At 39.0% G+C, this 23,686-nt stretch overlaps 1 non-coding gene across 1 annotated transcript; it reads left to right on the top strand.

Annotated features, from left to right (window-relative positions):
- The first annotated feature begins 159 nt into the window (after nucleotides 1–159).
- LOC132651832 (U6 spliceosomal RNA) lies at nucleotides 160–266 on the top strand. Its single transcript, XR_009589391.1, has one exon. It is a non-coding gene; the product is annotated as a U6 spliceosomal RNA (small nuclear RNA).
- The last annotated feature ends 23,420 nt before the right edge of the window (nucleotides 267–23,686 follow it).

Below are 23,686 nucleotides of genomic sequence, written 5' to 3'. Positions count from 1 at the left end.
CACAGATGCCCCTCAACTGAAGAATGGATACAGAAATTGTAATAAATCTACACAACTGAATATTACTCAGCAATGAAAAAAGTCAGGAAATCATGAGAAGAGACAAATTCAATAAAGTGTATTTAGTAAATTAAAATTAAAAATTAAAAAAAATATGTGGTGTTCGCTTCGGCAGCACATATACTAAAATTGGAACGATACAGAAAAGATTAGCATGGCCCCTGCGCAAGGATGACACGCAAATTCGTGAAGCGTTCCATATTTTTATATTACTCAGCAATGAAAAATAAGGAAATCATGAAATTCGCAGGTAAATGGTGGGATCTGGAAAGGATCATCCTGAGTGAGTTGTCCCAGAGGCAGAGAGACACACATGGTATATACGCACTCATATAGACAAACAACATAGGACAAACCCACTAAGACCTGTGCATCTAAAGAAGCTAAGCAAGAGAGAGGACCCTAACTAAAATGTCCAATCCCCATCCAGAAAGGCAAAGAGGATGGACATCAGAAGAAGAAGAAAACAGGAAACAACCTAGGAACCTACCACAAAGGGCCTCTGAAAGCCTCTGCCCTTCAGACTATCAAAGCAGATGCTGAGCCTGATGGGCAATTGTTGGGCAGAGTGAATGGAATTTTAGGTAAGAACTGGGAAATAGTAAGAGCTGGAGAGGACAGGGTCTCCACAAGGAGAGCAACAGAACAAGAAAAATTGAACAGAGGGAACTTCCCAGAGACTCATACTCCAACCAAGGACTATTCATGGAGATAACCCAGAACCCCTGCACAGATGTAGCCCAGGGCAGTTCAGAGTCCAATTGGGTTACATAGTAATGTGAAGAGGGACTGCCTCTGACATAATCTGATTGGCCTGCTCTTTGATCACCTCCCTCTGGGGGGGAGCAGCCTTACCAGGCCATAGTAGAGGACAATGCAGCCACTTTTGCTGTGAACTGACAGAATAAGATCAGAAAGGAGAGGAGAACCTCGCCTATTGGTGGACTTGGGGAGTGGCATGCAAGCAGAGGGAGGAGGGAGGGTGGGATTGGGAGGGGAGGAGGGAGGGGCTTATGGGGGATACAGAATGAATAAAGTGTAATTGATGAAAAATTTAAAAAAAGGAAAAAAAATAATTTAAGAACCTTAAATGACTTTCAAAAGTGGAGGAAAACATGGAGTTAGTCAATTGGCATGGAGCACGTCTCGCCCCTGGGGGCAATGGTCTCCTGAACCTACTCAGACCTCGGACACCACCACTGCTAGTTCTAGAACTGTTGCAGGATGTTCCAACGAGGGGGTTAAGGCTTCTCATAATATTTCCTATAAACCCACACCTGTTTGTTTATATCCCCCATTTTTATTCATTATTAGCCAGATAGAGCCAAGTAGTTGTGGTAATGATACTTGCTTTTTTGCCCAATGCTGGAATGCTAGTAAATTTAGGTATGCCCTGGTTACTCGCATGCCTCACTGCGTGCCTGTGCCCATTGATGCCCCTCACGCTATGACTCTCTTCAGACAGAAAAGGGATCTTGGAACTACAGCCACCATTGTTACTACCATCTCATTGGCGGCTGTTGGAGCTACGACCAGGGCATTAGCCATGAGTCATACTAGGCAGACTGCTCAGACCCTGAACAATCATTTAGCCAATGTAGCTCATGCCTTAGTTGTACAAAAAGGAATTAATGCTCAACTAAAAGGAAGCTTGATGGTGTTCAATCAGAGGATTGACCTCGTGCAGGAGCAAATTGATACCCTATGGCAAATCGCTCAACTTGGCTGTCAATGAAAATATGCTGGACGTTGAGTTGCTAGCATATAACATGAGAATTTTTCCTGTGCTGCAAATCTGTCTAAACAATTGTCGAGCTATATTTTAGGTAATTGGACTGGAGAATTCGATACTACGATGGAGCAGCTGAGAGTGGCCATTGTCACAATAAATTCTACCAGAGTGGACACAGGACTAGCCACAGGATTATCATCATGGATTGCTGCAGCCATGAATCATCTGAAGGAATGGGTGGGCATGGGAGCGTTAGCAGGCCTTCTGGTGTTGGTCTCCTTGGTTTGCCTGTGGTATATATGCAAGATTAGAGTCTCACAACAGTGTGATGCAGCCATGATCATTCAGGCCTTTACAGCCATTAAAGCAGGACATTCCCCCCAAGCATGGTTGGATACCATAAAAAGCTAAAATGTTACGCTCAGGATGCAGGTCAGCCGCTTTGGACCCAGAGAAGAGCATGTCTGATTGCATGCGGGTTGATGCCCCAGGTCCCGCCTCTGAGAAAAAGGTATAGGACAGGTCTGATGCTCTTTGGGTGAATGACACCTAAATGAACATCGGTACAAAGTCCCAATTTATTTCTAATATCAGAGATCAGACCTCTACTCTTGCCTGATGCGTCTAAAACAAAAAGGGGGAACTGTAGAGAGCTGCGGAATGCTATGCCTTAAAGATGGAGCTGGTTTCCGCCTTCCACCTTCCCCATGGTGAGTGCTCTCTGTCACGAACAATTCCACATTTGGCTAAGGCTGAGGATCTGGCTTGCTTCCATGTTTGTGGACCTATCTGCATTGCCCACGTGGCACGCCCTGGTTGGCTACCCAGAGGCTATTTAAGCTGTGGGTTGGCTTTCCCCAGGGTCCGAGGATTGTTCAAGGTTCCTGAATAAACTGCATTGAAAAAAAAAAAAAAGAAAGAAAGGAATTAGGGTAACAACACCATTCACAATAGCCACAAATTATAATATATCTTCGTGTAAAATCTAACCAAGCAAGTGAAAGACAGGTGTGACAAGAACTTCAAGTCTCTGAAGAAATAAATTAAATAAGACATAGGAAAATGAAAAAAAATGTCCCATATTTATTGAGCAGTAGGATTAACATAGTAAAAATGGTCATCTTACTAAAAGCAATCTACAGATTCAATGAATTCCCATCAAAATTAAAACAATTCTTTTTTTTTTCTTTTTAAAAATTATTATTATTATTTTACAACTTATTTACTTTGTATCCCAGTTGTAGCTGCCTCCTTCATCTCTTCCCAGTCCCAACTCCCTTCCTCTCCTCACCCCACTCCTCTCCCCTAGTCCACTGATAGGGGAAGTCCTCCTCTCCAAAGGTCTGACACTAGCCTATCAGGTCTCATCAGGACTGCCTGGATCCTCTTTCTCTGTAAAGTGATCAAAGAGCTGTCAACTGAGTTCATGTCAGAGACTGCCCCTGCTTCCCTTACTAGGGAAACCATAAAAACTAAGCTGCCTATGAGCTACATATGAACATGGAGTGTAGGTCCTCTCCATGCACAGTTAACCAAGGTTGATGCATTAGTCTCTGCAGAACACCTAGGCCCAGAAGTTTTGGCTCTGTTCATCTTCTTGTGAAGCTCTTATTCCCTCTGAGTTTTTCTGTCTCCCCCTTTTCCATAGGACTCCCTGCACTCTGCCCAAAGTTTGGCTGTGAGTCTCTGCATCTGTTTCAATACCTTGCTGGGTGGAGTCTTTCAGAGGACATCTGCTGTAGGCTCCCATTCTGTTCCCTCTTGTCTACTGCTTCTGGTATCTGTCCTGTTTGCCCTTCTGAATGAGAATTAAGCATCTTCCCTAGGGTCCTCCTTGTTGTTTAGCTTCTTTGGGTCTGTAGATTTTAGTATGGTTATCCTATATTATATGGCTAATATTCGCTGAAAAGTGAGTATATACCATGTGTGTCTTTCTGCTTCTGGGTTACCTCAGTTGGGATGATCTTTTCTAGTTTTATCCATTTGCCTGCAAATTTCATGATTTCCTTGTTTACAATTGCTGAGTATTTATTCTGTTTTGTAAATGTACAATTTCTGTACCCATTCTTTCTTTGAGGAATATCTGGGTTGTTTCCAGCTTCTGGCTATTACAAATAAAGCTGCTATGAACATAAAGAAAAATATGTGACACTTTTTCTGAACTTGGAGTAATGGACAAAGGAACTGTCATCTCTGGGTTTTGTGCTTTCTGTTAAAAAATAAGAAGAAGCAGGAGTCAACCAATATTCTCTGTGAGAGATTTATTAGGAGAGAAGGGGGAGCTGGACATGGAGAGAGAGAAAGAGAGAGAGAGAGAAAAGGGAAGGGGCACCTAAAGAGAGAAAAACAGAGAGAGAGAGAAAGAGTAAGAGGGTAATAGAGAGAACTAGGAGAGAGTAAGAGAGGAAAAGAAAGATTGTAAGAGAGAGACCACATGTCGGGGTTGGCCCTTTAAGGTGCGAAGTAACCACACCTTTCAGATGTGAACACCTGGCTGGCGACACATGATGACATCATAGGTTGCTGGATAACAGAGGAGCAGGTTGTGTTCCAAAATACTAACACTTTCAGCTTCACAGATGGAGGCATGTAGTGCTGCTCAGCCTTTCTCTCAAGCAAGCTGTCCACTTTTGCCTTTTTAATAACTGCTTCCTAAAACTCTTACATTCTTTAATCTGTTGAATGACATCATTCTACATCTAAGCCAATCAGCACCTGAGAGAATCTTGAGGTGTCCTTAGAGATGAGTAAACAAACATTCCTCAGTGTCTAGTATCTCTTATCCTGCACATACATGACTTACTTGTTCTTGTGAAACCCAACAAGCCTTAACTCATTCCTTTATGAAAATCCCTCACCTTTACTCCTATTTACCACTGTGATAATGTCAGGTAGGAAATGAAACCTTAATGTTTATTTAATAGGACAGCTTCCAACATAGGGAAGCTTCAATGTGATATGGGATTAAGGGGAATGTGCTGAATGACAAGGATGACTCCTCCTGTTGTCTTCAATTTGAAATTTCCTAACAGGCTGTCCACTTGGCCTTTTTAATAACTGACTCCTGAAACTCTTACTGGTTTAACCTGTTTTATGAGATTATTCTCAGTCTCAGCCAATCAGCACCTGAGAGAATCTTGAGATTCCATGGAGATGAGTAAGCAAACGTTCCTCAGTTTCCAGTATCTCTGATCATTTGAACGTGTGATTTTTCTTGTGAAACCCAAGAAGCATTTATCTCATCCCTTTATCCAGATCCCACACCTTCACTCCTGTTTACCCCTGTGGCAATCTCAGATAGGAAATGAAACTTCAATGTTTATTTAACTGGACAGCTCCCTCACTAGGCAAGCTTCAAAGAATGTGGGATTAAGGGAATTTTGATGAATCTCAAGGTGGTCTCCTACTGTGGTTTTGATTCTGAAATTTCCTAGGTTGTGACTTAGAACTGAGCAGTTACTTGCATACTCACTAAATGTACCTTTACATTTTTATTGATATAATAGCAAACTGACCCCAGGGTTACTTGAGGTATTGAGTCTTTAAGAACAGGGAAAAGGGAAGCAAACTTAAAACTTAGAACTGAGCAGTACTCACTAAATGTACCTTCACATTCTTACTGATATAATAGGCAGGCTGAGCCTAGGGTTCCATGGAGTATTGAGTCTTTAAGAGCAAGGAAAAGAGAAGGAAACCAGACAATTCCAGGGACTGGATTGGCTGAAACAAAGAAAGATCAGTGAGTGCAAAAGGAGAACTGAGGACAAGATATTATTTGACAGCTGGTGTTGTTCCACACTAGTGTTGGCAATCCTCTATGGACAAGGTTGTCTTGGCTGACCCGGCTAGATCACCAGCTCTGTCCTACTCAGTGGTCAGTGAGGAACCCTCTTGGTCCTGGGTTTTACAGTTAAAACTGGGGATGGAGAACAGACAATGTGTCTGAATCATATGGCCAGGACACAAGAGCACCGGTGTTTCCTGCAGTGGTCCTCCAGGCAAACTCTCCAAATATAGTGATAGTGCCAGCATTGCTTGTTCAGAAGTACCACCTAAGCTCATGTGGTCTGACATAGCTGGTAAACACTAGTTCATGGTATATATTCACTCATATAGACATATAATATAGTATCAACCTACTAAAATCTCTAGATCTAAAGAAACTAATCAAGAGGGAGGACTCTGGCTAAAATGCTCAATCCCTATCCAGAAAGGCAAAGATGATGGACATCAGAAGAAAGAGAAAACAGGGAACAAGTTAGCAGCCAGCCACAGACAGCCTTTGAAAGGCTCTGGCCTGCAGAATATCATAGCATATGTTGAGACTTATGGCCAATTGTTGGGCAGAGTGCATGGAATCTAATGAAAGAAGGGGGAAATAATAAGATCTGGAGAGGACAGGAGCTCCACAAGGAGAGCAACAGAACAAAAAAAAAAAAAAAAAAAGCACAGGTGTCTTTCCTAATACTCATACTCTAACCAAATACCGTGCTTGGAATTAACCTGGAATCCACGCACAGATGTATCCCATTCCATTTCAGTGTTCAAGTTGGTTCCACAGTAATAGGAACAGGGACTGCCTCTGACATGAATTTATTGGCCTGCTCTTTGATCACCTCACTGTGATGGGGGAGCAGCCTTACCAGGCCACAGAGGAAGGCAAGGAAGACACTACTGATGAGATCTGATAGACTAGTATCACAATGAAGGAGAGAAAGACTTCCCCTATTAGTGCACTTGGAATTCGGCATGTATGGAGAAGGTGGAGGGAAGGTGGTGTGGGGAGTAGCTTATGGGGGATGAAAAGTGAATAAAGTGAAATTAATAAAAATAAAAAAATACTGAAAAAATACAATTCCTTTTGGAGTTATTAAAGGAGGGTGTTCCTTGAAATTGATATTTTAATGAGAGTGACTAGACAGTAGGGAGTCTCTGTCACATTTTATCTTTGTTTCTGTCGGTCTACTTCTTTTTTTGAATCTGTCTCTCTAGCTCTTTCTCTAGCTCTATTTGTCAGTCTCCCCCTCTCTGCCTGCTGCTTAAGGTTCAGTGTGAAAAGCTGTCAGGTCTGGTGAAGGACTATAAAAGATGACTGCTTGGTGACTTGATATCCTGAATGGTCTCTGTAAAAATATAAGCAAGTTCCCAAATAAACACTTTTTGTTCAATGAGTTGCCTTGTTCAAGATCATTTTCAGACTAAGTAATTCACTGACCGTGGACATATCTGTGCATTTAATAAATAATAATCAAATCTGTGATGATGTGAATCACACACTTGTGACTTTATTAATGACCACTTGAAAGAAATATGTGACACTTTTCCTATACTAAGACTCTTGGACACAGGAACTGTCATCTCTGTGTTGTGTGCTTTCAGCTGTCCAAATTGAGGCATGTAGGGCTGATAACCCTTTCTCTCAAGCACTCTGTCTGCTTGTCCCTCTTAATAACTGACTACTGAACTTCATACTGGCTCTCACCTATTTCATAACATCATTCTCCTTCTCAGCCAATCAGCACCTGAGTGAATCTTGAGGTTTCCATGGAGATAAATGAACAAACTTTCCTCAGTGTCCAGTATATCTGATCCTGTGGCACATGTGAATTTTTCTTGGGAAACTCAACAAGCCTTTATCTAATCCCTTTATTCAGGCCCCACACTTTATTCCTGTTTACCTCTGTGACAATGTCGGGAAAAAATTAAACCGTAATGTTTATTATTTAGGAGAGCCTCCTAAGTAGGGAATCTTCAAAGTGATGTGGGATTAAGAGGAATGTACCCAATGACAAGCTGATCTCCTACTGTGGTCTTAGATCTGAAATTTCCTTGGTGGTGACCTTGAACCTTTGGGTATTGAGTCGTTAAGAGCAGGAAAACAAGAAGGAAACCAATCAATTACTGGGCCTGGTACGCCTGTAACAGAGAATGAGCAATATATGTAAAAGGAGAACTGAGGGACAATAAACTTTTTGAAATCTGGTGCTGTGCCACACTAGTATTGTCAACCCTCTGTGAACAGGCTTGCCTTGGCTGACAGTGCTGGATCAGCAGCTGTGTCCAACTGAGTGGTCAGTGAGGAACACTCCTGGTCCTGGGGTTTAAAAATAAAACTGGGCTTTCAGGACCAAGAAATTGGTTCTATGCGTAGGACACAATAGCATCTGTGTCCTCCAGACAAACTCTTTAAAAGTATTTTTAGTGCCAGTACTGCTTGTTCAAAGGTGCCACCTGACCTTATGGGGTCTGAGGTAGCTGGGTAGCCACTTGTTTATGGTCAGGATCCCTTGCTCCATAATGAGTTTCTGCAAAGCATGCCATATATTGTCAAAAATCTGTCCTCCATTAGCAGAATCTTTTTTCCATGTTAAAAAGTCATTGAAAACATTTTCAGCATATTATTTTTATTGATTATGTAATTTCATATAATATACTTTACACTCCATTTCCATTGCTCCCAAGTTCAAATGGCTACAATGTGTCACACTAAAAGATTTGTATCTTTAAAATATATCAATTGAAGTATGTGTTGTTCATATTCTCATTGAAACATGATCAGAGTCTCACTGACAAGTCTCTTAAAGAAAACTGAGTTCCTCCTTGCCACATCCTGTCAGCATCACCAACCACAAGAAGAAGCCATCAGTCCAGAAGAGCTCTATACTTGATCCCCTTGAACACAGCTTTTCTTATGTATTTATTTATTATGATTTGTTCACTTTGTTTCCCCTCTGCTGCCCCCTCCCTCTTCTACTTTCAGTCCCACCCACCCTCCTTCTTCTACTCCTATGCTCTTTTTCTATTTCCATGATAGGATAAATCCTACCTCCTCTTCTATCTGACTGTAGATTTTCAGGTCTCATCATGTCTGGCAGCATCATCTTCCTAAGTGACCTGATTCTCAGGGCATTTCTTTGATTTAATCCTCAATTCCCTCTCCTTATGGCACTCTTCCTGCCTCCTCTCCTGCAGGCTACTCAGAGCTCTGAGGGGATGGAGAATTTCATAGGGAAAGCCCATTTACAGCTGGATGTTTTAAAGTCTCTCTTTGCATAATATCACACTGTGGGTCTCTGTATGCTATGCCATTTGATGCATCTCTGTGGATCCAAGAACATGGTAGTCATCTATAAGTTCAGAAAAAAGAGCAATGCATTTTAATAAGAATAGAATGTGTTGCTTTAAAATTTCAGTAGGATGTCCTGACCCAAGAATTCAAATAACTGCCACTCAATCCCCCTAGTGGAGGACTGGTTTGGTCACAATTAGATGGCCTATTGGAACTTTAACCCCGAATATTAGAAGACCTCCTAATAAGTGAATACACACCATATTTGTCTTTCTGTATTTTAGTTACTGAACACAGGATATTTTTTGATTTTCCTGGTTACATCTTTTTGCCTGAAAATATTTTGATGACATTTTCTTAGGTGAATACTTCTTCATTATGGAAATATTTCACATTTTCCCCAAACTAGATTGCCAGTCTCGTTCTTTAGACCTTAGGAGTTGCTGGGATGTTAATCATTGTATTGAATGACAAACTATCAGAATAAGTATGTTATTTTAGCCCAGAAGTCTCTGCATCTTTTTCTACTTCCTGGTGATTTTAATTGCAATGTCACCTTGAAGCTCATCTATTTACATGTTTAGTCTCCATTGAGGAATTGTCTGGGAATGCCAAGGAGGTATGGTTTTGTTAATAAGAATTATATTACAGGAGGGTGTGCTGTGATGATGTTATGCCAAGACTACATGATGTGACCAGACATTATGTAGTCTTTGTCTCTTCATCTGTCATATTCTATCATTGTTTCTGTTGGTCTTGGTCTCTCTATTTCTGAATCTGTCTCTCTAGCTCTTTCTCTCTCAGTCTCTGTCTGTGTCCTGCTCTCTGCCTCCCACTTGTAGTTCAGTATGAAAAGCTCTCACTTCTGCTGAAGGACTACAACAAGATGATGGCTTGCTGAAATAACATCATGGATGGCTTCTGTAAAAATATAAGCCTTGTCCCAAGTAAACTCTTTTTGTTCAATGATTTGCCTTGATCAGGAAGCGTTTTCTCAGTAAGTAATTCACTGACTGAGGACACATACGTGGATTTCACAAATAATGGAATCTGTGATAATGAGAAAGTCACATGTCAAGGACAGATGACTTTATTAATAACCACTTTAAAGAATTATGGAAAATTATTTCTGAACAAGCCTTTATCTCATCCATTTATCCAGATCTCACACCTTTCCTTCTGTTTACCTTTGTGACAATGTCAAGTAGGAAATGATCTTTAATGTTTATTTAATTGGACAGCTTCCCAAGCAGGGAATCTTCAAAGTGATGTGGGAATAAGGGGAAAGTAATAAATGACAAGGTGTTCTCCCACTATGGACTTGCATCTGAAACTTCTTGGGAATTGACTTTGAACTGAGAAGTTACTCATGTACTCACTAAATGTACATTCACATTATTATTGCTATAATAGGCTGGCAGTTTCTAGGGTTCCCTTGGGTTTTGAGTCTTTAAGAACAGGGAAAAGAGAAGGAAAACAGAAAATTTCTGGGACTGTTTTTCCTGAAACAGAGAATAAGTGCTGTATGTGAAAGGAGAACAGAAGGACAATAAACTATTTCACAGCTGGAATTGTTCCTCTCTAGTTTTGGCAACCCTCTATGAACAGGATGGCTGTTCATAGACATGGCTGGATTGCCAGCTGTGTCCTAATCAGTGGACAGTGAGAAACCTTCCTGGTCCTGGGGTTTACAGTTAAATTTGGGCCTACAGGACAGAGATATTGGTCCACTATGTATGCCTAGACACAAGAGCAGCTGTGTTTCCTGCTGTGGCACTTCCAATTAAACACTCAGAATATAGTGTTAGTGCCAGGACTACATGTTCAGAGGTGCTACTGAGCTCATGTGGTCTGAGATAGATGGGTAGTCCATATTTCTTGGCTAGAATTGAGTATGCTACATAATGTGTGTCTGTAAAGCATGCCTAACAAAATCAAACACTGCCATCATTTAGTGGAATTTTTCTCCATGGCAAAAGTCATTGTAAAGGTTGTGATTATATTATTTTTATTTATTATGTTGGAATTTCATATAATGTTCTTTAAACACTTTCCCATGGCTTCCACGTTGAAATTCCTACCCATGGGTCCCAATAAAAATTCTTTTTCATAAAAATACATCAATTGGAATATGTGTTGTTCATATACTCATTGAAACATGATCAAATTATCAATGCCAAGTCTCTTAAAGAAAACTGAGTACAGCTTTACGGCACTTAGGCACCATCCCCAAGAAGAAGCCATCAGCCCTGAACAGCTCTATAATTTGTCACCTTGATCACAGTTTTCTTATTTATTTATTACATTTTTTTTTTACATTTGATCTCCCCTGCTGCCCCAGCACTCTTTTCCTTCAAGTCCAACCCACCCTCTTTCTTCAAACCCTGTAACTTTTCTCTAGTTCCGATTGTTAAGGTCCTCCTCCCCCTTCTATCTGACCCTACCTTATCAGTATTCATCAAGATGGCTGTACCATCCTCCCCTGTGTCCTTATTCCCAGAGCATTGTACTACTTTTGTCCTCAATTGCCTGTATTTATGTCACTCTCCTTGCCTCCTTTATTGTAGGCTTTCCGGAGCTCTGAGGAGAGGGAGAATTTCATAGGAAAGCCCATTTAGCCCTGTTTTTTTTTAAGGTCTCTCTCTGCATAATATGGGAATGTGAGTCTCTGTCTGCAATCCCATTTGATGCAGAAGGAAGCATCTCTGTGGATACAAGAATATGGTACTCATCTGTCAGTTGATGGCAGCAAGGAATATATTTTAATAACATCAGCCTGGGTTACTTTCTGTAGGAAACCCTGGCCCAACAACTCATTTAATGACCATCCATCCCTAGTGGAAGACTGGTTTGGTTACAATTAGATGGCCTATTGGAACTTTATCTCCCACTATTAGGAGAACTCATAATAATTTTTATATGCCATATTTGTATTTCTGCATTTCAGTTACCTCACCCCATATGACGTTTCCTGGTTCTATCCATTTGCCTGAAAATAACATGATGTCATTTTTTTTAGCAGAATAATACTTTGTTATATATTAATCCACATTTTCCCTAAAGGAGATTATCAGTCCTGTTCTCTAGACCTTAGAAGTTACTTGGACTTTAATCATTGTATTGAATGACAAACTATCAGGATAACTATGTTCTTTTAGCCTAGAAGTTCTTCCATCTTCTTCCACTTCCTGGTAATTTAAATTGCAGTGTCTCCTTGAAGCTCATCTATTTTCATATTTAGTCTCCAATGAGGAAATGTCTGGGAAGGCCTAGGAGGTATGGTCTTGTTAATAGGAATTATATTTCAGGAGAGTGTGCTGTGAGGTTGATATGCCAATGAAAGTGACCAGAAAGAATGGAATCTTTGTCTCTTGATCTCTGTCACATTCTAGCATTTTTTCTGTTGGTTTCAGTATCACTATTTTTGAATCTGTCTCTCTAGATCTTTCTCTCTCTGTCTCTGTCTGTGTCCCCCTCTCTGCCTGCCACTTGTGGTTCAATATGAAAAGCTGTCAGTTCTACTGAAGGAGTACAACAAAATGACTGCTTGTTGATGTGATATCATAGGTGATCTCTGTAAAAATATTAGCAAGGTCTCAACTAAACATTATTTTTGTTCAAAGATTATCCTTGGGCAGGGAGCATTTTCACAGTAAGTAATTCACTGACTGAGGACATATATGTGCATTCAATAAATAATATTAGATTCTGTGATAATATAAAATTATTAATGACCACTTCAAAAAACATATGTGGCACTATTCCTAAACTAAGAGTCTTGGATACAATAACTGACATCTCTGGGTTGTTTGCTTTCAGCTGCCCAGATTGAGGCATGTGAGGCTGACCACCCTTTCTCTCAAGCATGCTGTACACTTGGCCTTTTTAATAACTGGCCCTGAAACTCTTACTGGCTTTTACCTATGGCATGACATCATTCTCCTTCTCAGCCAATCAGTACCTGAGAGAAATTTGATTTTTCCATGGAGAAGAGTAAACAAACTTTCCTCATTTTACGGCATCTATGATCCAGTATGCGACTTTTTCTTGTGAAACACAACAAACCTTTATCTCAACTCTTTATCCAGATCCTACACCTTTACTCCAGTTCATCTCTGTGACAATGTCAGGTAGGAAATGAAACTTTCATGTTTATTTATTAGGACAGCTTCCTAAGTAGGGAAGCTTCAAAGTGATGTGGGAGTAAGGGGAATGTACTCAATGATGAGGCAGTAGGTTGTGACTTTGAACTGAACAGTTACTTGGGAACTCACTAAATGTACCTTCACATTCTTATTGATAGGTTCTCATAATAGGTTTTGATGGTCCATTGTTTCCTGGAGTATTGAGTCTTTAAAAGCAAGAAAAAGAGATGTAAATCAGACAATTTCTTGGACTGGTTGGCTGAAAGAGAGAAAGATCGGTGAGTGTAAAATATGAACTGAAGAGCAGTAAACTCCTTCACAGTTTGTGTTATTCCACACTAGTTCAGCAAACCTCTACTAGTAGGGATGCCTTGGATGACCTGGCTAGATCAGCAGCTATGACATACAAAATGGTCCCTCAGGAATCCTCCTGATCCTGGGATTTACAAATAAAACTTGTCCTTCAGGACAGAGAAATGGGTCTGTGTTATATGCCTAGGACACAAGAGCAGCTGCGTTTCTGCTGTGGTTCTCCAGACAAAGCCTCTAAATGTAGTATTAGTGCCAGGAATGATACTTGAGAGGTGCCACCTGAGCTCATGGGGTCTGAGGTACCTGGGTAACCACTAGTTCATGGCTAGGATTCTCTGGTATATAATGAATTTCTGGAAAGCATGCCGTACATGTCAAACTCTGTCCTCCTGTAGCAGAATCTTTTCTCCCAGTTAAAAGTCAGTGCAAAAGTTGTCAACATATCATTTTTTTTTTATTTTGTGGGAATTTCATATAACATACATTACAATCCTTTTCCATTATTCCCAGGTTCAAATTCCTACCTTTGTGTCACACTAATTTTTTTGATACATCAATTCTAATAATTCTTGTTCATATACTCATTGGAACATGATCAGAATCTGTGCCAACTCACTTAAAGAAAATTGGGTTCATCCTTGTCACACACTCACACTACCCACAAGAAGAAGCCATCAGTCCTGAAGAGCTATATGATTCATAACCTTCATCACACTTTTTCTTATGAATTTATTTATTATGATTTGTTCACTTTGTTTCACCTCAGCTGTCCCAACATCTTCTCCTCACAGTCCTACTCAAGCTCCTTCTTCTATCCCTATGCCATGTATCTAGTTCCCTGATGACAAAGGGTATCTCATCTTCCCACTTCTATCTGACCCTAGCTTATTAGGCTTCAACCAGGCTGGGTGCATCATCTTCCTCTGCAGCCTGATTCTCAAGGCAATATTCTCCTTGTATCCTCAGTTCCCTCTACTTACACACTCTTCTTACCTACTCTCCTGCTGGCTTTCCAGAGTCCAGAGGAAAGGGAGAATTTCATAGAGTAATCCCATTTAGAGCTGGGTGTTATAAGGTCTCTGAATAATATCAGACTATTTGATTTTGTATGCAATCCCATTTGATGAAGAAGGAAGCATTTCTGTGGATGAAAGAACATTTCACTGATCTATTATTTGATGGTGAAGAGCAACATATTTTAATTACAACAGCCTGGGTTGCTTGAAAATTTCTGTAGGATACCCTGACACAACAACTCAATTAACTGACACCCGAACTCCCTAGTGGAAGAGGGAGATGGCCTATTGGAACTTTATCCCTCACTATTATTAGATCTCCTAATAAGTGAATATATTCCGTATTTGTTTTTCTGCATTTTAGCTACTTCAAACTGGGTGATTTTTACTGGTTCTATCCTTTTGCCTGAAAATATCATGATGTCATTATCTCAGCTGAATAGTACTCCATTATGGAAACAGTCCACATTTTTCCCCAAAGAAATTTGTCTTCCATGTTCTTTAGTCCATAGAAGTTGCTCGAACTTTAATCATTGTATTGAATGACAAACTTTCAGGATAACTATGTTCTTTTAGCCTAGAAGTCCCTCCATCTTCTTCCACTTCCTGGTGATTTGAATTGCAATTTCTCCTTGAAGCTTATCTATTTACATGTTTAGTCCCCAGAGAGGAAATGTCTGGGATCCATTAGAAGATATGGCCTTGTTAGATAATATTATTCTTATTGCAGTTATATTATAGGAGGATGTGCTATGAGGTTGATATGCCAAAGAAAGTGACCAGACAGAACGGAGTCTCTGTCTCTCAGTCTCTACACTTTATATCTTTGTTGTGTTGATCTAGGACTCTCTATTTCTGAATTTTTCTCTCTAGGTCTTTCTTCCCCATGAGTAAATGTCTGGGAATGTGGAATTAAGAGGAATGTATTGAATGACAAAGTTGTCTCCTACGTGGTCTTGTATTTGAAATATCCAAGGTTGTTACTTTGAACTGAGCCATTACTGGGGTACTGACTAAATGCACCTTCAGATACTTATTTATATAATATGCTGGCAGGGTCAAGGGTTCCCTGGGTACTGAGTCTTTAAGAGCAGAATAAGAGAACATATCCTGAGAGTCTTGCAGGCTAGTCTAACAGGGTCCACATGAAAGAGGGAGTGTGAATGTGGGGGAAAGAGATCTAAAGTATAGAGACAAGACAGATTCCATCTCAAGTCTTAGTTTACAGAACTTTTAATCAATGCTTAAAAAGCAAAGGGTACAAGTAAATTTTTTTTTTCTCAATAGCAATACATCTGTGCCACCTGGCAAGATATCCAGAAATTTACTCAAGGTTACAGCAAGTTTGCTCTCTGGTTTCAAAGGTTGCAGATAGCTTGCTATCTACTTCTCAGGCCTATAACACCCTGCTTTCAGAGACCACCAAGGACAATATCTGAGACATGTATCTTAAATACCTGCATCTGCCATGGCCAAGAGGCAGAATTCCAATAACCAGACACTTTATTTTGTGGAGAGCCTTACTTAAATTGTCGAAATGTGCATTTTTTTTCTTTCTTATAATCAGGGTCTCAGATGTGATTTTTATGAACCTCTGTCTTAGGTTGGAAAAACTACAATTTTACTCTTACACATCAATGACTTACTTCCATATCAAATCAGATTGTAAGAGATCTTTAATTTAAATTCATGCAACTGCTCTTGCATGTGTTGAAGTTGTTGAAGAAGAAAATGTAACAAACAAGGTAGGGAGGCACAGGCCAACAAACCCATACCCACAATGCCACAAGTGTCAGTTGACACTTAAGCACAGAGTCAAAGGATCAAAAGTGCCTCCTGAGTAAATATATCCCAGGCTATATTGGCCAATTCTAATCTAGGTTTCATGGTAGATTCTATATCATGGATCTTACTTCTCATCATTTACATGCCTAATGAGAAGTTTTGCTGGACCAAATACCAGCAAGGTGATTCTGAACCTGAGTCCAATTAAATTGTGTTTCATCATATTAAGAATCAGAAACCCTAACAGGAATCATAACAAAAGCCCTTTGCTTAACAACTAATTCTGAAAGAGCATTATTATCAGCACTACCACAATTAGTAAGATTGTAATATACACATTCATTTGAATAGGTATCATTGTTCTTAAATGTCTTCCTACAATGTTTCCAATTAGTAGTAAACAAGGAGGATTAACACATGTCAAACAGAAGTATACTTAATTACTTTAGGAAAGCTATTTGCATTCCCAGAGAGAATGCCTATATATCCCAAGGCAGCACCCAATTTCCATATGTAGGTTTGCCAATTTTTATTTGAAGTCCTCCAAAATCCAGTACTAACAGCTTTTTCTAAAGCAAAGAAATTTTAAGAGCCTTTATTAGAAGCCAAGTTCTTAATACCCTTAACGATAGACCAGTACATCCACGACTGTAAATACAGGGTAATTGTCCCAGGAGTAGATGGTGGGTGTTTCTCTGATGGATCTTCTCCAAGGAACCATCAGTTGGGAACAAGTGTGGTGATCCCCTTTCTCATAGGGTGGGTAACTCATTGGAGATGTAAGACTCTTATTCTTAACTCCCATAGGAAAGAACAATAATATCCCTCAAATGTTCCACTTTGCCTGTTTTCAAAAGGAGGCTTGAGCTGCTATCCCAAATTTAGAGTAGTAGGCATTCTGACCTATTATCTGGACAGGCAATCTGTCTGGACTGGTAAAATGCCCAAATTAATAATCTCTCTGGTAAAGCAAAGAGGATGACCTCTTCCTAGTCCTGAAAAGTTAAGAGTCTATTTTACTTGGGTTCCTTCAAAATACCCAGAAACCAAGTTGTTGACATAAGCAAGGACTTCTTGATCATCTCAGGAAACTGGACGTAGTAGAGTGGATTAGGAACATATGCCCAATAAACAATCATTTTGATTGGAGGGGTCTTCATTGACATCATTATCATTGTCAGGAGAAAATTTCTCCTACACTTCTAGCACGAGATGTACCAGTATCGAGCTGTATCATTTTTCCAGAGAGATCCTTGTTCTCATATATGTACAGGGTTGGGTCCATGCCATTGATTTCATAAAAGATACCTCCATTTTACTTTAGCAAAAGTTTTCTTAGTTTTTATATGCCATAATCTATCTGTTGTAGATTTATCATGTTCATCTAATTTTTTAAAAAAATTAGAATGAAAAGAATATGATTAAGATGACCAAAACCAGAAACCAAAACTGAAGCTGTCAGACAAAAACAAAACAAAACAAAAAAAATGGAGACAAAGACAAAAAAACAACTGCAATACCTGCTTTTTAAACATTTACATATTTTTTAAAACTTGTTTTTGTAATAATGGAGCAAAGCATTTTCTTTAGTAGTGGAATCAAAAATCACATTCATAATTTTGAAAGTCAAAACCAGACTTTAATTTTTAACACTGCAAACAACTTAATTTTATTATTTCTTTCATTATTATTATTTTGTAATTTTAATTTCTCTAATTCAGTTAATAACTGAATATATTCCCTTTTTTTCTTTCCAATTCTTTTATTATTTTTTATTTTTAATTATACATCATTTTCTGTGTATCTCCCCTCTACTTCCCTTCCTCCTTGTTTTCCAATCCAGCTCTTCCTCCCCCTTCTCCACACACTCCGCTCCCCAAGTCAAGTGGTAGGCGAGAGTTTCTTTTTCTTCCTTCTGATACTATTCTGTCAGGTCTCATCAGTTGTCTACCTCTGTGGCCTGGTAAGGCTGCTCCCCCCTCAGGGGGATGTGATCAAAGAGCAGGCCAACCATTTCATGTCAGAAGCAGTTCCTGTTCCCATTACTATGGAACCTACTTGGACACTGAACTAACATGAGCTACATCTGTGCAGGGGTTCTAGGTTATCTCCATGTATGGTACTTGGTTGGAGTATGAATTTCAGGAAAGACCCCTGGGCTTAATTTTTTTTTTTTTTGCTTCTGTTGCTCTCCTTGTGGACCGCCTTTCCTCTCCAGCTCTTACTATTATTTCCCACTTCTTTCATAAGATTCCCTGCATTCTGCACAAAGTTTGGTCATAAATCTCAACATCTGCTTTGATAATCTGCAGGGCAGAGCCATTCAGAGGCCCTCTGTGGGAGGCTCCTTGCATGTTTCCTATTTTCTTCTTTTTCTGGTGTCCATCCCCTTTGCTTTCAGAGTGGGGATTGAGCATTTTAGCCAGAGTCCTTCCACTTAATTCGTTTCTTTAGGTGTACAGATTTTAGTGGATTTATCCTAAATTATATGTCTATATGAGTGAGTATGTATTATCTGTGTCTTTCTGCTTCTGGGATAGCTCAAACAGGATGATCCTTTACAGATCCCAACATTTACCTGCAAATTTCATGATTTCCTTGTTTTTAATTGCTGAGTAGTATTCCATTGTGTAGATGTACCACAATTTCTGTATACATTTTTCAGTTGAGGGGTATGTGGGTTGTTTGTATCTTCTGCCTGTTACAAATAAAGCTTCTACAAACAAGGTTGAGCAAATGTCCTTATTGTGTACTTGAGTCTCTTTTGGATATATGCCTAGGAGTGGTAGAGCTGGATCTTGAGGAAGCCCTTGTTGTCTGAGGAAGCACCAGATTGATTTCAGGAGTGTTTGTACCAGTTTACATTCCCACCAACAGTTGAGGAGGGTTCCCCTCTCTCCACAACCTCTCCAGCATGTGTTGTCACTTGAGGTTTTGATCTTGGCAATTCTGATGGGTGTAAAATGACATCTCAGGGTCGTTTTGATTTGTATTTCCCTGATGGCTAATGAAATTGAGCATTTCTTTAAGTGTTATTCTGCCATTTGATATTCCTCTTTCAATAATTCTCTGTTTAGTTCTCTTCCCCATTTTTAATTGGATTACCTTATTTGTTGCTATTCAACTTCTTTAGTTCTTTATATTTACTGGATATTAGCCCTCTCTCACATAGAGGGTTGATGAAGATTCTTTCCCAATCTGTAGGCAGTCGTTTTGTTTTGAGCACAATGTCCTTTTCTTACAGAAGCTTTTCAGTTTCATGAGGTCCCATTTATTGATTGTTGCTCTTAGAGTATGTGCTGTTGGTGTTATGTTCAGGAAGTTTTCTCTTTTGCCAATGAGTTCTAGGGTCTTCCCCAGCTTTTCTTCTAACTGATTTAATGTGTCTCGTTTGATCCACTTGGACTTTAGTTTTGTGCAGGGTGATAAGTATGGATCTATTTGCATTTTTCTACATGTAGAGTTTCAGTTAGACAAGAACCATTTGTTGAAGATGCTGTCTCTTTTTCATTGAATGGATTGGCATCTTTGTCAAAAATCAGGTGTCCATAAGTGTGTGGATTTATGTCAGGGTCTTCTATTCGATTCCATTGATCCACCAGTCTGTTTCTATGCCAGTACCATGCAGTTTTTAGTATTGTTGCTCTATACTACAGCTTGAGATCAGGGATAGAGATACCTCTTTTACTTTTACTGTAGAGAATTGTTTTAGCAATTCTGGGCTTCTTATTATTCTATATGAAGTTGACAATTTTTATTTTAAGGTATATAAAGAATTGTGTTGGTAATTTGATAGGAATTGCATTGAATCTATAGATTGCTTTTGATAAGATGGCTATTTTTACTGTTAATCCTGCCAAGCCATAAGCATGGTAGATCTTTCATATTGTGAAGGGTGTTTATTCCTCAATTTCTTTATCAACCCGTTTGTCTTTTGTTTACAGGAGACTACTGATTTTTTTTGAGGCAATTTTGTATCCTGCCACTTTGCTTAAGGTGTTAATCAGATGTAGGTCCTTCTTGGTGGAAATTTTTGGGTTACTCAGGTATGCTATCCTATCATCTGAAAATAGTGATACTTTGACTTCTTCCATTTTTATTTGTATCTCTTAGATCTCCTCCAATTGTCTTATTGCTCTAGCAAGGACTTCCAGATCTATGTTGAAGATATATGGAGAGATTGGGCAGCCTTGCCTTGTCCCTGACTTCAGGGGTATTGCTTTAAGTTTCTCTCTTTAGTTTGATGTTAGCTTTAAGCTTGCTGTATATTGCCTTTACTATGTTTATATATGTGCCTTGTATCCCTGAACTCTTGAACACTTTAGACATGAATGGATGTTGTGTTGGATTTTGTCACATGTTTTCTCAGCATCTAAGGAGATTATCATGTGCGTATTTTCTCCTTTAATTCATTAATATGGTGGATAACACTGACGGATTTCCATATATTGAACCACCCCTGTATATGTGGAATAAAGCCTACTTGGTCATAGTGGATGATATCTTTGATGTGATCTTGTATTTGGTTTGCAAGTATTTTTTTGAGTATTTTTATATCAATGTTCATAAGAGAGATTGGCCTGAAATTGTCTTTCTTTGTTGGGTCTTTCTGTGGTTTAGGTACCAAGGTGACTGTGGCTTCCCAGAATGAGTTTGGTAGTGTTCCTTCTGTTTCTATTTTGTGGAATAGTTTGAAGAGAATTGGAGTTAGCTCTTTGAAGGTGTGGTAGAATGCTGCACTGAAACTATTTGGGCTTTTTTTTGCATGGGAGACTTTTGATGACCATTGCTATTTCCTTAGGAGATACAGGATTATTTAACTGATCTACCTGTTCTTAATTCAGCTTTGGTAATTGGAATTGATCAAGAAAATTATCCATTTCATTTAGATTTTCAAATTTTGTGGCATATAGACTTTTGAAGTAAGTCCTAATGACTGTTTGGATTTCTTCAGTGTCTGTTGTTTTGTTCCCTTTTCCATTTCTGATTTTGTTGATTTGGATAGTGTTTCTTTACCGTTTAGTTAGCTTGGCTAACGGTTTGTCTATCTTTTTATTTTCTCAAAGAACCAGGTCTTTGTTTCATTGATTTTGATTTTTGAATTGTTTAATTTGTTTCTAATTTATTGATTTCAGCCCTGAGTTTTATTATTTCCAGCTGTCTACTACTCTCTGGTGTATCTGCTTCTTTTTTTGTTTTGTTTTTTTAGGGCTTTTAGACAAGCCATTAATTTGCTGGCATAAGAGGTTTCAAATTCTTTTTTGTAGGTATTTAGTGCTATGAACTCCCCTCTTAGCACTGTTTTCATTGTGTCCCATGAGTTTGAGTATGTTGTGCCTTATTTTTCATTGAATTATAGGAATACTTTAATTTCTTTCTTTATTTCTTCCCTGATCCAACTGTCATTGAGTATCAAGGTGTTTAGTTTTCATGTGTGTATAGGCCTTCTGTTATTTCTGTTCTCATTGAGATCCAGTTTTAGGCCATGGTGGTCAGATAGGATACATGGGATTATCTCAATCTTTTTTATCTGTTGAGACTTGTTTTGTGACCAACTATATATGATCTATTTTGGAGAAGGTTCCATGAGGTGGTGAGAAGAAGGTAAATTATTTCATGTTTGGATGAAAGGTCCTGTAGACATAGATTAGGTCGATTTGATTCATGACCTCTGTCAGAGTCCTTTGTTGATAGTGGGGTGTTGGAGTCTCCCACTATTAATGTGTGTGAATCTTTGTGTGATTTCAGTTTTATTAATGTTTCTTTTACAAATGTGGGTGCTCTTGTGTTTGGGCACATATGTTCAGAATTGTGGTTCTTCTTGTTGGAGTTTTCCTTTGATGAGTATGAAATTACCTTCCCCATCTCTTTTGATCAGTTTTGGTTGAAAGTCTATTTTATTAGCTATTAGAATGGCTGCTCCTGCTTTCTTCTTGGATCCATTTGCTTGGAAAACCACCTTCTAGCCCTTTACTATCAGGTAATGTTTATCTTTGTGACTTAGATGTGTTTCTTGTATGCAACAGATTGTTGGCTCTTGTTTATGCATCCATTCTGTTAGTGTGTGTCTTTTCATTGTAGAGTTGAGTCCATTGATGTTAGGGGAGAATAATGACCAGTGGCTGTCAGATGCTTTGATTTTGCTGTTGTCTATGGTAGTTTGTGTGCTTGGCTACTTTTGGTTTTGCTGTAGTGAGGTTATTTGTTTCCTGTGTTTTCCTGAATGTAGTTAGTTTTCCTGGGTTCTATTTTTAGTTCTAGTATCTTCTGTAATGCTGGATTTGTGGGTAGGTATTGTTTGAATTTGTTTTTTTTTTACTGAATATCTTGTTTTCTCCATCTATGATGACTGAGAATTTTCCTGGATATATTAGCCTGGGCTCACATATGTGTTCTCTTAGAATCTACATTATATTAGTCCAGGCCCTTCTTGCTTTCATTGTCTCTGTTGAGAAGTCAGTTCTGATTCTGATGGGTTTGCCATTATATGTTACTTGGCCATTTTCCCTTGCAGCTTTCGGCATTTTTTCTTTGTTCTATATAAGTACTATTTTGATTATTATGTGGCAGGAGGATTCTTTTTTCTGGTCTAATTTATTAGGTGTTCTGTAGGCCTCTTGTAATCTTTTAGGGCTCTCCCTTAACTTGGGGAAATTTTCTTCTATGATTTTGTTAAAGATATTTTCTGGGCCTTGGAGCAGGGAATCTTCTTTGTTCCTCTATACCTATTATTCTTAGTTTTTGTCTTTTCATACTGTCTTGGATTTCTTGGATTATCTGTGTCAGAAATTTTTTTGGATTTAACATTTTCTTTGATGGATACATCAATTTCTTCCATTGTATCTTCTACACCTGAGAGTCTTTCTTCCATCTCTTGTAGTCGGTTGGTTATGCTTACCTCTGTATTTCCTGTTTTCTTCCCTAAATTCTTCCTCTTCTTGATTTCCTCCATTTGTGTTTTCTTTAATTTTTCCAATTTTATCTTCAGATCTTGAGTTGTTTTGTTTATTTTCTTCACCTGTCTGATTGTATTTTCCTGTTTTTCTTTTTCTTTTAATTCTGTTTCTTTTAATTCTTCCTGTGATTTAATTATTTCTTTTCTGAGGGCCACAAACTGGCTGCATCTTCCCGTATTTCTTCATGGATGGCCATAATGTTCTTGTCTTTAACTTCCTCCATTTATTTATGGATAGCCATGATCTGTTTGGTTTTATCTTCCTCTAATTATTTACACATTTTAATTGTTTCCTCTATTTTCCTCTTCATCAGCATAGATGTAAGGTCATCTTCTTGAATTTCAATTATACAGGCTGCTCTCCCCTAGATGGCTAGGTTCTGGAGATGCCATAGTGCTCTGTCTTTTTTTGGTTGAGCTTTTATGCTGACCTGTACTTGTTGGGCTGTTTTAGGTGTTGGCTGTTATTTTCTGCTGCTTCCTGGAGCTGCTGCTGTTTTTACACTATTTTCCAGGTACAGCCCTCTTGAAGTACCTGCTGATTCCCTAGCTGTGAGGTTTTCTCCCGACAGGGAAACTCAGTATGGTACCCTGGGGCACATAGTTCTCTCT

Source organism: Meriones unguiculatus (genome assembly GCF_030254825.1).
Source record: "Meriones unguiculatus strain TT.TT164.6M chromosome Y unlocalized genomic scaffold, Bangor_MerUng_6.1 ChrY_unordered_Scaffold_25, whole genome shotgun sequence".
In the NCBI taxonomy this organism is placed as follows: Eukaryota; Metazoa; Chordata; class Mammalia; order Rodentia; family Muridae; genus Meriones; species Meriones unguiculatus.
The sequence above is the reverse complement of the archived record's forward strand: the minus strand, read 5'-3'. Positions and strand labels throughout refer to the sequence as shown.